At 49.0% G+C, this 16,647-nt stretch overlaps 1 long non-coding RNA gene and 1 pseudogene across 3 annotated transcripts in view; one reads left to right on the top strand and one right to left on the bottom strand.

The window, feature by feature from the left end:
* Nucleotides 1-11,481: 11,481 nt before the first annotated feature.
* Nucleotides 11,482-12,651, bottom strand: LOC148537705 (uncharacterized; annotated as a pseudogene).
* Nucleotides 12,652-12,997: 346 nt separating this feature from the next.
* Nucleotides 12,998-16,647, top strand: part of LOC148537704 (uncharacterized) — a 67,683-nt gene continuing 64,033 nt past the window's right edge. For 2 of the 3 annotated variants that reach the window (XR_015873481.1, XR_015873479.1), the window contains exon 1: nt 12,998-13,053. This is a non-coding gene — a long non-coding RNA (uncharacterized LOC148537704). Of the gene's footprint in view, nt 13,054-13,365; nt 13,435-16,647 lie in introns of those variants that run through there. The other variant, XR_015873480.1, reaches the window with a different exon arrangement.

Here is a 16,647-nt window from a genome sequence, read left to right as displayed (position 1 = left end):
GCCACTATCAACCCAAGGCACATGCCATGGATGACATGGACTGATGATTGTTAATGGCCTGTATGACCCCCATATTTTTGCACCAGAAAACAATGTTGAAGTTCAGAGGACTATAGATCAACCTCTACGACCACTGGAACTAATTCCAAAAAGAGCCTTGTCATGCCACACTGGTGGCCAGGTGTGCCAAGCCCTGATCCAGTAAGTCCCAAACCCCAGAGCTTCAGATGCATCTGTTAACAGCTGGATGTCTGGACTACTGAAAAGGGGGAGGCCAGATAAACTCCCCATTAACATCCTGCAGAAAGGCTTGCTACATGGCCAGGTCATCCTACCACTCCATAGACAGCTAAATCCCAGGACTCAGAACTAGTGGCCCATTCATGAATTTTATAGAAAACAGTACAAAGGAATGACGTGACACGTGAAGTTCAGTTGCCCCAAGAGAGACTGAACCTGCCACAATGTTAATTTGTCCAAATCTAGGCAAATGGAAAGTAGGTCCTCCAACCACTGGACCTTGTCAACCCGCAGATGGCAGCAGATAGCCATCATGATGATCTCTACAGTATCCCCAAATATGACAGATGGAATGTAGGACCTTTGGTATAGCTATAGAAACACCCATGATACATACCAACACATGACTGGAGAAAAACACATTCAAACGTCACTCAATGAGGAAATTGTCCAAGTAATGAGCATTTTCAGGTATGCCTTGTTCCAGCCTGAATGCATCACTACAAGAAGAAAATAAACATTGCAAAGAATGTATAGGACAAGAACATGAGAAAGGCCCAATGGGTTGAAACATATCAGCGAGGATGGGCATGAACTTGTGGTTTTCTTGTTGTCCCTCTGGTTATATGGTCCAGTCATTCCTGTTAGCTTGGGCTGTTTTCATAGAACAAAAATAAATTTTGAGAAGCCTGATTTACATCTTTATCTGGTATGGAGCCATTCTGGCTAAACTGTAATTTCTTGTTTTTTCTTTTATCTCTGCTGTACTTTAATACATTGGTAAGTGTCATTTTCACTATAAAGAGTTGATTTTCCTATTTTTGTTATTATTCATATATTTTATCAACTCTTTAGAAACAGTGAGATTCATCTCCCCAATTTGAGAGATACAGTATCAAAGAAACATTCCATTTGATGCACCTTTAACTTATGAATCTCTACCTTCAGGGAAATCCTGCACAATAATTTACTTCTTGCACAGTATAAAAGTCCAAAGGGAATTCCCTCTCTTCCTTTGTTAAACCCCTTATGTCCTGGTTTCCATCATAACTTAACAGTGTTAAATACCCGTTTATACATATTACAGTATGCACCTTGGTTCATTTTCTCTTTCATGATTCAATCATTCACAGAGTAATAAATAGGATTACAGGAGAATTCTTATGGACTACTAAACTACACATAACTATAGACTTGAATGTGACTTAATTTGAACATTGTTGGGTTGTATATTTCTATTATACACATGAGTATCTAAAGTTTTGCAATTAAAATTATATGTAGCCCCATGAAAGGATTAACCATTTATTCTTATAAACTTGGCAGGCAACATAAAAACATCTTAAACTCTCTATTGGCCGATACATCCACACTCATTCAAACACTTATCCAAAGACTTTGCATAACGTTTAGGGTGGGAGGGAGGACAAGTCTCCAGGAACAAAGAGAATTTTACCATAGAGACTAAACCCTAAATCAAGTTAAACACATCCCTTCTAACAGACTCCAGCCAATCACTCTAGCAATCCCTAACACAAGAAAATCCCTCCCATAAAAAGACTAACCCACGAGTGTCCATCCTGAGTGAGGATGTACAGGCCTGTAGGTTTAATGTCCCTACAGTCACATGCATGACTTACGTGTTTCTAAACTCTCTATCGGCCGATACATCCACACTCATTCAAACACTTATCCAAAGAAATAAATACACAGACAACTGAATTGCGGTGAAATGGATAAGCTTTTTATTGAAGGGATTTTTTGCCTATTTATTTATTTATTTAATTTTAAAACTCATGTTAAACTAAAGTATGGTGGCGGGGTAAAGAACGGCCAAGCTAATACTACTTTATGCATAACTTACACAGGGCCGACTGCCCACTCAAGTAGGGATGTGGCTTTCTGCCTCCATCCGCACCACAACAACTCGCAAGGGAAGGACCAACTGCCCAACCCCTGCAGGGACGATCCAGTGTTGTTTTGCCATCTGCCCAGATCATCTTTACCCAACTGAAAGCAGTCCAAACACAGCGAAGACCAAGGGCCCACCAGGCCTAGTGATAACCCTTGAACGAAAACTGACATCCACGCCTAAGCTTCCCCATGATTAGAACTGCCCCCAAGGCAAAACCAAGCATAAACAACAGCAACTAACAGCCATTCTGACATCGGCCAAACCAAGGTTACAAGAACCGCAGCCACCACCATACTCTAACTATTAAACGGACCTCAAACTCAAAAATAAATCATCCAAAAATATAGCCATGTCCTTTGCAGAAAGGTGTACTCCGTCTCAAAAACAAATTCCCCAACTGAAAAGAAATGCCAGGATGCCTAATGATCGCATCACCATGTTCCTCAACAGCTCTACCCACCACTGTGTTTACTCTTCTTCAACTTTACTCAACAGCACCTGATCTCAGAGCACCACGCCACACTCTCCTTTGTATGATCTCTGACCAAAAGATTTTGCAAAAGGGCCAGAGCCCCATCAAATCCAATAAATCATGCCTTATTTCACATCGCAAATCCAGGAATGACCTAGTTGTAATGTCATTACCTGTTAGATGTACAATTAAAAAGAGTGGACGCCCAAAACCGCAACGGATTCTGAAATGACCTGGCTAAAAGACTCCAACTACAAACCCCTACGGCCTATCCAGCGTATCAAACAGCTCTCTCTGAACCTAGAATAATCACTCGCCAAAGGCGAACGGGAGGCCCAATGAACAAATGAATGCCCAACCACCCAAATACACTGAGTATCCAATCGTAAGCCTGTTAAAAGAAAATGAACAAGGCGTTAATTATGGCTAAATTACTGTAAGTAATGGGCAGTATAAAAACACCAAACTAATGGGCTACAGTGAAAAACTGGGGACCTGGCAAGGGGGGGGGGGGCACAGGCCACAAAAAACCTAACTTGACCTGAGGCAAAAACACAAAACCTCCACCGGCCGGCAGCAGCCATAATTAAAATCAGTGATAAAACAAAAATTCCTCAAGACCCCTGCCCAAAGGGCAGCGAGTAGCTAGTCCTCAAGTTAGGGTGCCGTTGACAAGCTAAACTCTGATATATTTCTTGAATACACCAGACCTCCACCTGCCAAGTGCTCGGATCTCATCCATGGACTAACCCGCCGCAGCAGCAGCCGTGGCGACGCCTATGCGGAACGAGTGGGTATCATAGTCAACCGGAGATAGGCCCAACTCCAAGATACAGTGTCTCAAAACCCAAGCAAATTGATAACAAGACACTGGAGACGCATTCCATGTGCATCAGCCAAGCACCCATCTACGTGGGACGTGAGCTCAAATAGGACGAAGCCAAGACCACCGGACAAATCCTGCGATCCCTGCAATGACCCATCGAAACCCAATGCCCCCTACCTGCCTGGTTGGTCTTAGAACACTGTACCCGACAGTAAATAGCATCAGTACCAACTACCACGTGAGGCAACAGCATAGGCGAAACAGCCATCCTGGAAGGAGCAACCAATTCGCCAACCCCAAAGGCCCCATGGTAAGCCATGGCGAAATAGACCGACTTCGTACTCCGAAAAACAAACCCGTTTAACCGCCTGTAAAATTTTCCGGAGTAATGACCCATCTATCGGGCGCCGCGAATCGGGTCGAGCGGGTGCAACTCTAACCCATCCTTTTAATACGCATGACAGAAAGAAAGATTTCGTAACATCCCGTTGCCCTTGCAAGCGAAGGAAATAGGAGATCCCCGCCAATACTTTTCTCGTATACGATCTCGACCTCTCAGCGGAATAAAAGCTCTAAACAAAAGTAAGAATAAGTGCATCCGCACTCTTACCTCTGTTCTCATCACTCTGCAAGAAGTGGTTCCATTGTTCCCAAGCATGCCGATAAGCCCGGAAAGTTTCCGCAGGGACCAAGGCGCTAGTCCCTCCATGCCGGCCAGATCACCTGCCACACATAAGAGGGACAAGATTCACCAATGACATCAGCATCCAGAGCTAACCAGCGAAACCTAGCCTAATCAAAACGAGATAGTGCATCTGTAACCCCGTTATTAGTCCCAGGCACATGTCTAGACCTAAATAGAATGTTATGCTGAAGGCAACGCAAAACTATCTGTGCAAGCAATCGAATCACTGGTAATGAAGCAGATTTTTGTTTATTAACTGCATGAACTATGCCTAGATTATCACACCAGAGGATGACTGACCGGTTTTCTAACCTTGCACACCACAGTTCTAGCGCAACCATTATCGGGAACAACTCCAAAAGCAAAACATTTTTTGTTAGTCCCTCGAAATAAGCTCCAAAACCAGAGGCCCCCGCAGCGTCTGTAAAGAGCTGAAGACTCGGACTGGCGACTGGCAGAGCCAACCAAATCCTCACACCATTAAAATCCTGTAAAAAGGCTTCCCAAATCAAAAGGTCTCTGCTTATCTCCCTGGATAACCTAATAAAAATATGAGATATGGTAAGAACTTACCCTTGTTATCTCTATTTCTACGAAGTCCATAGGGTTCCACAGGATACCTTGGGTATAGGTGTGACGTCAGTCGCAGGGCACCAAAGAGTTAAGCTTTCAGCCTCCCAGGATGCACTAGGTCCCCCTCCTATACCCCGCCCCCGGGCCAAGGCACCTCAGTTAGTTACCAAGCCATAGGCCGGAGGAGGAGAAGGAAGAGAGAGAACAAAGATCTGGACACATACAAGAATCACATTCTCACCAGAGGGAGACGGAAAACCGGTGACCAGAGCAAAGCCCATCTGCAGCACAGGTGCGACAGGGCGGGAGTCCTGTGGAACCCTATGGACTTCGTAGAAATAGAGATAACAAGGGTAAGTTCTTACCATATCTCATATTTTCTACTTCAGGGTCCATAGGGTATCCACAGGATACCTTGGGGATGTCCCAAAGCAGTATCCTTTAAGGGTGGGGACGCTCCTGTGCAGAAAGGAGAATCCGCCGCCCGAAGGAAGCATCCTGAGAGGCGAAGGTGTCAAACCTGTAATACCTCACGAAGGTATGGACAGAAGACCACGTAGCAGCCTTGCAGATCTGAACTGCCGAGGCACCACGTCGAGCTGCCCACGAAGGACCCACAGACCTAGTGGAATGAGCCTTCAGAGAAGGAGGGACCGGTAGGCCTTCATGAAGATAAGCTTCAGAAATAGCCATACGGATCCAGGCTGCCAAAGTTTGCTTTGAAGCAGGCCAACCCTTTTTACAGAAGCCATAGAGGACAACAAAGCGTCCGACTTCCTAAACAAAGAAGTGCGGTTAACATAAGTCCTTAAGGCCCGCACAACATCCAAAGAGGCCTCACCCACGGAAAGACCCGGTGATTTAAAGGCCGGAACAACTATTTCCTCGTTAACATGAAACTGGGAAACAACTTTGGGAAGAAACTCGGGCCGAGTGCGGAGCACTGCCCTGTTCCCATGAAAAACCAAGAAAGGGGGTCTACAAGAAAGAGCCCCTAACTCAGAAACTCGTCTGGCTGAAGCAACGGCCAGAAGGAAAACAGTCTTAGCTGTTAGCCATTTAATATCCACTGAGCCCAGTGGTTCAAACGGCGGTCCTTGGAGAGCCCTCAGGACCACAGCCAAATCCCAAGGCGCCACAGGTGGAACAAAGGGCGGCTGAATACGGAGAACACCTTGCATAAAGGTGCGCACATCCGGGATTGTAGCAATCCTACGGTGAAACCAGACAGATAGGGCCGAAACCTGTACCTTCAAAGAAGCAAGGCGAAGCCCATGATCTAGTCCCACTTGCAGGAAGGCGAGAATCCGAGACAGACGAAACTCCCGCGGTGCATAACCTCTCGGTCGACACCACTGGAAGAACGTATGCCACACGCGATGGTATATCCTCGCGGAAGACGGTTTCCGAGCTCGTAACATGGTACGCACCACAGAGCTGGAAAACCCCCAGGACCTCAGCATGGCCGTCTCAACAGCCACGCCGCCAAAGACAGCCGAGTCAGGTCCGGGTGAAGACAAGGACCCTGAGACAGAAGGTCCGGTCGTAGCGGCAACAGCAGAGGACTGTCCACGGACAGACCCTGAAGGTCTGAGAACCAGTGCCGTCTGGGCCACGCGGGAGCTATCAACAGGAGCGTCCCTCCTTCCTGTTTGAATTTCCGGATTACCCGTGGAAGAAGGGAGACCGGAGGGAACAGGTATGCGAACCTGAACGTCCACCGGACGGACAGAGCATCCACCAGAGACGCCCCTTCGTCTCTTGTGCGAGACCCGTACACCGGCAACTTGTTGCTGTGCCGGGACGCCATGAGGTCGATTTCTGGAAGACCCCACCTGTCCACCAGTAGTTGAAAAACGTCCGGGTGCAGGGACCATTCCCCTGGATGAACGTCCTGGCGACTTAGAAAGTCTGCCTCCCAATTTAGCACTCCCGGGATGAAGACCGCTGATATGGCCGGAAGATTGCGCTCCGCCCAAACCAGGATCCGAGAGACCTCTACGAGAGCCGCCCGACTGCGAGTTCCTCCTTGCCTGTTTATGTAGGCCACGGTGGTAGCATTGTCCGACTGGACCTGCACCGGGTGACCCTGGAGAAACCGCTGTGCCTGCAGGAGAGCATTGAAGACCGCACAGAGTTCCAAGATATTTATTGGAAGCTCCGCTTCTGTCGGCGTCCACCTGCCCTGGAACAAGTGTGGACCCGAAACTGCTCCCCAGCCCCGAAGACTGGCGTCTGTTGTCAACAGGACCCAATTTGGAACCCAGAACGGACGTCCCTTGTTGAGGTGGGTCGTCTTTAACCACCACGCAAGGGACAGGCGAACCTCCGGGGTGAGCACAATCGTCTGGAACTTCAGAGACTGAGGCAGCCCGTTCCACTTGGACAGGATCAGGTGCTGCAGAGGTCTGGAGTGAAACTGGGCGTATTCCACCATGTCGAACACCGACACCATGGAGCCCAGTAACCTCATCGCAGAGTGTAAGGACACCCGGCGGCTGTGCAGACAACTGCGCACCCTTGACTGTAAAGCAGAGATCTTGTCCTCCGTCACGAAGATCCTTTGCTGTCCCGAGTCCAATAAGGCTCCAAGATGCAGAATCCTCCGAGACGGGATTAGAGTGGACTTCTGCCAGTTGATTAGCCAGCCGTGCCGTTGCAGCAGTGCAATGGTCAGGTCCAAGTGGTGTAACAGGAGCTCTGGAGATCCTGCCACCAATAACAGGTCGTCCAAGTACGGCAACATGCGGACTCCTTGCAGCCGCAGAGAAGCCGCCATAGCGTCCTGTATGTCCAATGACACCATGTAGTCCCCAGGTTCCAGCGCCAGAATGATGGACCGTAGGGTCTCCATCCGAAACTTCGGGACCCGCAATGACTTGTTGAGTGCTTTGAGGTTGAGAATCGGACGATATGACCCATTGGGTTTCTGTACCAAAAATAGATTTGAATAGAAACCCTGGCCCCTCTGGGAGAATGGAACAGGCACTATAACTCCAGCCTGGAGCATAGTGTGCAATACCTTCCGCAGCTCCGTAGCCTTGTTCCGGTCTGATGGTAGACCCGTGGTGAAGAATCGAGCCGGGGGTCTGTGCCGGAAGGAGAGGGCGTACCCGTGAGAGACCACCTCCAGAACCCAAGTGTCTGTCGTAGTGAACGACCAACACCGGGAGAACTGCAGCAGGCGGCCTCCCACCCTGGGATCCCCCAAGGGGAGACCCGGACCGTCAGGCCGCAGGCTTGTCATCTGGCTTGGGGGCCGGACGTCTGGTACTCCATGCCTGTTTCCGGGGCTTGACCGATTTCTTAGGGCCAGCCTGTCGAGGAAACGACTGTGGTTTGGGCCTGCCCTGGGCCCTAGATGACCGAAAGGACGATGGTCCAGAACCAGAAGGAGCAGCGGCCGACGGGAGACAAGCAGATTTGGCTGCCGCCAGCGTGGCCACAATCTTATCCAGATCCGGACCGAAGAGAACTTCTCCGGTAAACAGCAACGCTTCCAGACCTTTCTTGGATCTGCGTCCGCCTTCCAGGATCGCAGCCACAAGGTGCGACGAGCAGCTACCGCTGCTGAAGAAATTCTAGACACCAGAGTACTAATGTCTAGAGCCGCCTCGTTGATGTAGGTGGCCGAATCACGGAGATTGCCAATCAACTCCGCCTGTTCGGCCGGACAGTCGGATTCAAAAGAAGCCTCTAATGAATCCGCCCAGCGCTCCATCGCTCTGGCAACCCAGCAAATGGCCATAGCCGGCCGTGCTGCCCCCCCTGCAAGGGAATAAGCGGACTTCAGGCAGATTTCTACCTTGCGGTCCGTAGCATCCTTAAGGGAGGACATGGATGGCATCGGCAATGTGGCACTACGGACAAGACGGGTCACGTGAGAATCCACCTGTGGAGGGGATTCACACTTAGCAAAATAATTATCCGCGAACGGATAAGCCACCGCCAGGCGTCTCTGCGGCTGGTATCTTTTGCCAGGTTGTTTCCACACCTCCTCTAAATGGTCCACCAACTGACCCGAAAGAGGAAAGACTGTGGCATCGCCCTTCACATCTTTGAAAAAGGCATACTTAGATTTAGCCGCTGGGGGAACTTCGTCCTCAATCACCAAGGCTGTGCGGACCGCCCGAATAAGTCCAGGAATATATACTTTGGACTTAGCATCAGCGTCCTTAGTATGGAGAGGTTCCTGATCGTAAGGATCCAGAATCTCCCCATCATCAGACGTCCCTTCGTCATCCTCATAAGGAGCGGACAGAGACGCCACCGGCCTTTTATGAGGCCGCATCACAGACTCCCCTTGCAACACATCCGACAAGTGCTGTACAGAACTCGTCAGGGAGTTAACCCACGCTGGCTCCTGAGAACCCGGGAGCGGGGAAATAGGGAGACTGTGGGGTACCACCAATTGTCGTGGGAACCCCTGCATGGGTGACGACACCACAGACTGCTGGGACAAACCCATCGGAGTAAACGCGGGCTGCGGAGCTAACTGGCCCACTAAAGCTGTTAACGCCTGAGCGAAACAAGCCCAGGGCGGCTCCTGTACCGGTGCTGTAACCGTAATAGGCCGCGCCATGGACAAACACTGCCGGCAAAGGCCCTCCGCGCTACCCTCCCCCTCCGCTAACGGTACTTTGCACGTGGTACACTGTAGCCGGAGGGGAAAATCACTTTCAGACATGATGGCACCACGTATGTGACCTCTCTCACCAATTAAGTATTAAATAGGCGAGAGACCACCCTGCAGCACCGCACCGCAAGGGCTTTAGCAGAAAGAACAGGGACAGTAATAAAGCTGACAGTTTAGAGAAGAAAAGTTACAGGCAGCGCTAGCACAGTCACATACAATGCAGAGATAACAATTCCTGCACTAACAGCGCTGATCACTCAACTACACAGACACAGGGCCTGGTAGGACACAGCGCTGCATACACAGACCTGACCACAGCGGAGGAGAGGTATGCGGGGGGACCCAGACCACGATGCTTCCTTCCAGACTTCCAGCAGCGTTCACCATGCGTTGCAGAGAAGATGGCCGCCGAGGAGCAGAGAGAAGCTGGCCTGGGGGAGGAGCGCTGACACAGGACCAGTCAGCACAGTGCAGAGAGGGCTGTGTGCAGCGGGGGAGGCGCCGGCTGTGAGACAGGGAAGGCGCGCTCCCCTGGCATGCATTTAACCCCTGGGACGCCGCAGCGCTACCGCTCTGCTGCGGTCCGCTGTCCCAGGGGGTAGTGGAAGCGCAGGTTGGTCGCCTGGCTCCACGCTGCAGCCAGTCCCCAGGGAGCCCCCTGCCTGGGGACTTAGGACCATGTGATCAGCGGGGACCCACCGCGGGACCCCGCTGCTTACCTCTGTCCCCCTTGAATCCGGCCATGGTCCGGAGCATCTGGGGTCACCACTAGCTGTGACCCCAGACGCCCACCAGCATCCCCGGATCAGTACCGGCGTTCTGGTACCGGCGGGGTGTAGGGAAGACAGCATGGACGTCAGGACTGACTGTCCATGCTGTTCATCCAGATGTGCAGCCACAGCTACATGAAGAAAAAGCTTCAGGGGCTCTTCTAGCCCCCACTCCAACAGGTGCACCCGACTCCGGCCGGGCACCAAACTAAACTGAGGTGCCTTGGCCCGGGGGCGGGGTATAGGAGGGGGACCTAGTGCATCCTGGGAGGCTGAAAGCTTAACTCTTTGGTGCCCTGCGACTGACGTCACACCTATACCCAAGGTATCCTGTGGATACCCTATGGACCCTGAAGTAGAAATGGTGAGGTCACCGGACCCCTGAGGTAGCCCTTTCCAGCTTTCTACATAAAACTAGGCCGACTGGAACAACCCGACATGCAAAGTGAAACAGGCCCAGTAGCGACTGAGCCTGCTTGAGGGAGACCTTACCTACCGACAAAGCTAACAGGATGCCATCACGCAAACGAACCACTTTCTCCATGGGAAGCCGACACAAACCCTTGACCGTGTCTATTTCGATCCCCAGATAAACAGTAACAGTTGCCAGACCTTCTGTCTTGTCATGCGGAACTCCAAAACTATCAAACAGAGCAATAGCCTTGTCTAACAAATTAGCGCACCGTGAAGGATCTGCCAGATCGACCAGAAGAAAGTTGTCCAAGTAGTGCGCCATGCCTTCTTCGCCTGTGGCTCTGACTAAGCACCAATGGAGAAAAATGCTAAATCGAAGTACGTGCAAGATACCGAGCACCCCATAGGTAAGCATTTGTCTATATAATATTGACCCTTTAATTTGAAACCCATAAATTTAAACAAGACGGGTGAAGCGGTAACAAGGAAAAGGCCGATTCCACATCCAACTTGCACAACAGGGACCGAACGAATGCACTAACTCCAAGGCAGAGTCAAAGGACTGGTAGACCACCCGGTTATGCGATGCAGATATAGCATCGTTAACCGAGGACCCAGCAGGGCAAGATAGGTGCTGTATCAGCCTGAACTTTCCAGGGGCTTTTTTAGGTACAACCCCCACTGGGGAAAGCACTAAGTCCGGAATGGGGGTTCAGTCAAACGGGCCAGCCATGCGACCCAGGGAGACTTCCACACTAACTTTTTCATGTAAAACTTTTGACCATTCCCTAGCTGAACGAAGGATTTTTACAAAACCTGTAACAACTTTGCCGTCAATTGGCAGCAGGAAACCCGTTGTAAAACCTGATCGAAGGAAATCTGCGTCCCCCTGGGATAGGTAAGCATCTAGCCATGTCGACATTGCACCTATCCAAACCGGGGAAGGAGCCCTACTTAGAGGAGGAAGGGCCGGCCCCTCGCCCTGAGGATGGAGCCGTAGCTGCGGAACCACCACCTCCCCCTGAGGGTTTGTTACACTCTCTGATCGTGTGCGACCCTCCGCAACGAATACATTGGTGACAAAACTTGCACCGTGAACCCATATTACATTTTCCGTTGTTATAAGCTAAACACTTTCCGTGTCCGGCTCTAAACCCTGAGGGACGAAAGTTTGTACTTTGGGACGACCCCCCCAGCTCCAGAGTTTTCCGATGGTGCCCTATCTGGCTGGGTAACATTGACGAAGATTTCGACATCCTTTGTAACAAAATCAATGATAGTGCTCCCGTGATGTTTCCTTCTAAATTCCTCATCGTTGGTTCTCCAAGCTAAACCTCATGAGGAACTAAAAAGGTCATGTACCAGGAATTGGTAACGTACCACGTTCATGTGTTCGTCAGGACGTGTCTCAAGGTAACAAGCTGCGAAGACGTACATTCCACGCAGCCAGTTGTGGTATGACCTGTACGAATCCAATGCCCCCTCACCCTTCTTTTTGGCTGCCTTCATCGCTTTCTGTGTCTTGCTCATGAGAGCAAAGAAATCAATGAAACACCCTTTCCGAATCCTGTCTCTTATCCTTGGGCGTAAGCCTCGCAGCACTGCCGTGTTCGAACAGTGAACACCATCGGATTGCGCTGAATCCAGCAACAGACTACCACTAGAAGACCTGCGTCTCCTCCCTGATCGCCGCTTTCTACGCTTTTTCGACCACCTTCAGAAGCAGATGAAGAAGTTGACAAGGTGAAGGACATGCTAGAGCTAGCGTACTTTTTACCCTTACGTTTTCTGCCGCTGCGATTCCTCGCATGTCTAGCGCTGTTATTGCTCTCCCCGCTTACTGACCCAGAAGAAGCAGAAGACTCTTCATTTTCCCAATCAAGATCTAACGAGGACTCACCAGCAGCATCTGTCCCCAAGGCCTCATCCAGAGCGTCTGCCACCACTTGCCTACGATTCATGTCTGCATCCAACGTAGATCCACCTGCAGCTGGGGAAAAAGATTGGGACACCAAAGCAGTCATGGCAACATTACTATCAATTGTTGAGTCATGTGTGTCGCCCGTACCCAGTAAACCAGTCACGGCGGGGGTAACCGCTGGAATGAGTGCTTGTGCCATTGTAGATGACCATGATGCTGCTGCATCAGCCTGTGATGTGGCTGCGGTTCTGCCACCGGGGACGGTGGTAAGAATGGGAACTATAGCCGCTACAATAGATGCACATAGTGCCACTGCTGACAGGCCTTGCACGTTCAAACCTCCTGCCAATTAATGACCCCCTGCCAATAAATGATCTGCGTCATGCGCCCGCAAGGCTGAAGCTGGTTCCAGCCGTTGGGAAGGTGCTTCCCTGACTGCATCTGCATAAGACCTCCCCGGTATCAAAACTGAGGGCAGACCCCTATCTTGCGTCCGCATATTAATGTCCCCACTTGCACTACTACTGCTATTTAAAGGTGAACCCCGACTGATGGCATCGCTGTCAGATTCCCCTCTCCTGTGCCTGCATCTGTCACGCCGGTGGGTTCTAGCATTATTCGCCTCTGCGTAGAAACATTTTGCCAGGGCTCCCGAGCAGGCGAGGATGCTGTAGCCCCTCGCAACAAGGTTCCCCGCGTTGTATTAGCTGTTGGGCGCGCGATCGGGGAGCCAGAGAGGCCCCCGATCGCGGCCCTATCACGCGGGCTTGTTCTTACTGTTGGGCGCGCGATCGTGGAGCCAGAGAGGCAACTGATCGCGGCCCTGTCATGCAGGCGCATCATCTCTCACGCGCCGCCGGCTACTGCGTGAGCGGACACTCCCAGACCGGGGGCCCAGTCATGATGCTCCGTGTCCCTCTCGCCGCCGGACAGGTAACGCACGGGTAGCGCGATCACCCTGCGGGGCCTGTCCATGATGAAGGTAAGAAGGGAGAAAGTGTTAGTAAAAGACAGATAGAAGATGGGAAAGACGAGAGATAAAGGAAGAAAGAGATGCAGTTAGAATTTAGAAAGATAATGTAATAGAATGAATATAGGAAGAATAGAATGTTTTAGTCACAATGTGTAATTGAGGTACTTCTCTGTCAAGTCTCCAGGAACAAAGAGAATTTTACCATAGAGACTAATCCCTAAATCAAGTTAAACACACCCCTTCTAACAGACTCTAGCCAATCACTCTAGCAATCCCTAACACAAGAAAATCCCTCCAATAAAAAGACTAACCCTCGAGTGTCCATGCTGAGTGAGGATGTACAGGCCTGTAGGTTTAATGTCCCTACAGTCACATGCATGACTTACGTGTTTCTTCCAGTTTAAAGCCCATGAAGCGAAAAAAGTCAGGTTGAAGTGAGAAAAGGCGAAAAGCCGATTCAATATAAACCGATACACTATACTACACTATAATGACTGATAAACTACCCTATACAGCATCACTAATGGCAGGGCCAGATTAACAATGGGGCGGATGGAGCTCCAGCTCCAGGCCTTCACACAAAAATAGGCCCATCAACATGACAGCATGATTACCAGCTGCCTAACTGGCCATACATTTTAAGTGTTTAGTTTTTCTAGTCCCCCCCTCCTTCCAAAAATAAATAAATTATGCAATTTTTCTATGTAGTTAAGGAGAAATTGGGTTCATAGTTTAGGGGGTGTATAAACCAGGATGACTCTGACTACACCCACACAGCACCTATCACAGCTCTTCCCCTTCTCAGTATAGGCCCTTGAACATTTTCAGCTCCATTTCCATGTGGGTCTTAATCCGGCCCCGACTAATGGCATTTTTAAACAATACCACCAATGAATAAGACAAATTCTGAATCAGCCAGTATTTTCCAGTCACTTTTTTGAGGATAACACCTAATGGGGAAACAAGGTACAATTGAAATGTGCGAGAAGCAAAAGGGCCACAAATGCATCACAAAATATTCTCTGTAGACATTTTAGCCCACAGAACCTGTAGGAAATCCCAAGCAAACTTCAGATTATGGTGGGAATCAACACAAACCTCCTGAATCACAGGCAAACATAAACCGGCATAAAACTACACAACATAAAATCCAAAGCTGACATGAATAGAGGAAGGCCCTTTAATGAACATCCTGCTGAGCCTCTGCACAAAATGCTGAGGGTGCATTGGAAACTCTGGGTGAGTTCTTGCACAGAAGTGGTGAAAAAAGCACAAGGTAACACTGGTAGACAAGGAACTATTGAAGCAAATCACTTCCCTTTCAGTAATGGCAATCCCTAATAGCGTGCAGCAACCACCGAGTTCCAGTCTTGTGCCTAATGTGCTGCTGTACTACTTACAACCAGACCTTCACATCCTTATATCCAAAGGGCATAGAAGCCCGGGTATCCTGCTTGTGACAGAATTCCTCAGCGTATTTACTTCACATAGTATGCCTATACTTTACATACATTAATGAGATGCATGTACTTTGGAACACACAAATGTTTTTGACTTTATATCAAATTGAAGGCAGCAAAAATAAGCATTCACTTAGCCAATTAGAATAGGAGTAGACCCTGTAACCACCCCCCCCCCCCCCCCCGGGGTACACCACAGCTACAAACACCTTCTTATTCTCTTCCAAGACAAATAACATGTCCATGAAATGGCCCCTTCTGATACGCTCCCTAACCTTAGGGCAAATTCCCTGCATAATGGTGGTATTGGCACAATGTACAATATTTGCATATGAGAAGCTATCCAACACCATAGCATCCTGTGCATGCTGGACTTATAATGCTTCACCAAAGCCTTAACTAGATCAATCCTGAAGATTTGCTGCTATGGCTAGATAATGAACTATAACTAATAGGATAACAATAATGCATATGCTCACTTCCACCGGAAAGGCCAGGCACATCTGCAGCAACCAGCTGACTAACCACAACATCAACAAAACTGAGAAACTAGGGAACTGGACCATCATCCATGCGACCTGCAGGCAACGAGTGATGACCAAGACAATACAGCAACCGAAATAATAGGAACTGGTACTGAGGAACAAACAAATCCATCTTGAGCCATTGGTCACCCAAAGGGAGAAGACCTTGGGAACAGTGAGAGGACTGGAGGACAAGCAGAAAGGAGGAAAAAACAAGAGCCATACAGCTGTGACATAACGCTTCTGCGCATGTGCTGTATGCTAACACTCACTCTTTGCATCCATGAAAAGAGATCTATCTGACTAATGGCGCATACACACGTTCAGATAAGCTGTCAGATATGTACGATAGTGATAACAATCCTATCATTATCGTTAAAATCTGACAGCTTCTGGCGCCTGCAAACAACCAAACTATGGTCGATGCGCGACCACGTATGGCCATTATTGACCATTGTCCGCAGTCCGTGCAAGCAGGCAGACCTGGTCAATATCAACCAGGTTAGCCTGTTTACTATAGGGACGTTATAGTCGTGGGTGCCAAACATGCATGTGTTGGATGTTCAATAACGATCATCCAACACATGCAGGATGATCAGATAACGATAGTTATCGTTATCTGATCGTCCCGCGGTATGACCGTGTGTATGCTCCGTAACAATCAACTCTTATTTCTTAAGTAACAACAATGACAACAGCTATTTAGCTTTAAAGCTATATATTTACCTGCAAAGCGCTTATGTCCCTTCAAGCTTAGGGCATGATTTAGGCTAATGCATTTAAAACTGTGATCCCGCACACATTTGCTGTGCTAAAATATGCTAATGTTATAGCCGGTTGGAAATGTATTGAAACTAGGGATGTGTGCCGGACCATTTTTGCCGGATTTGGATTTGGTTCTAATTCGTCATCCGGCTTTGGATTTGGATTTGCCAAGTTGCCGTGACTGGCTTTGGATTTGGATTTTTTTACAAAAATTGACAAAAAAAGCTAAAATCACATAAATGGGCTTTTTTTCTTCCTAGAGTATTATTAACCTCAATAACCTTAATTTCCAGTCATTTACAGTCAATTTAGACCACCTCACAGTTTAAATTATAGTTTTCACCTTTATTGGCCAAAGGTTGCAATAAGCTGACTGGTTACCAAGCGACAAAGCAGCGGCACAGACACTATAGTTTAAAGCACATCTATGACACATTGCCACATAGCAGTGGCAGAAATGAAAAGTAGTGCAC

Source organism: Taudactylus pleione, unplaced genomic scaffold (assembly GCF_031769625.1).
Source record: "Taudactylus pleione unplaced genomic scaffold, aTauple2 ptg000046l, whole genome shotgun sequence".
Classification (NCBI taxonomy): domain Eukaryota; kingdom Metazoa; phylum Chordata; class Amphibia; order Anura; family Myobatrachidae; genus Taudactylus; species Taudactylus pleione.
The sequence above is the reverse complement of the archived record's forward strand: the minus strand, read 5'-3'. Positions and strand labels throughout refer to the sequence as shown.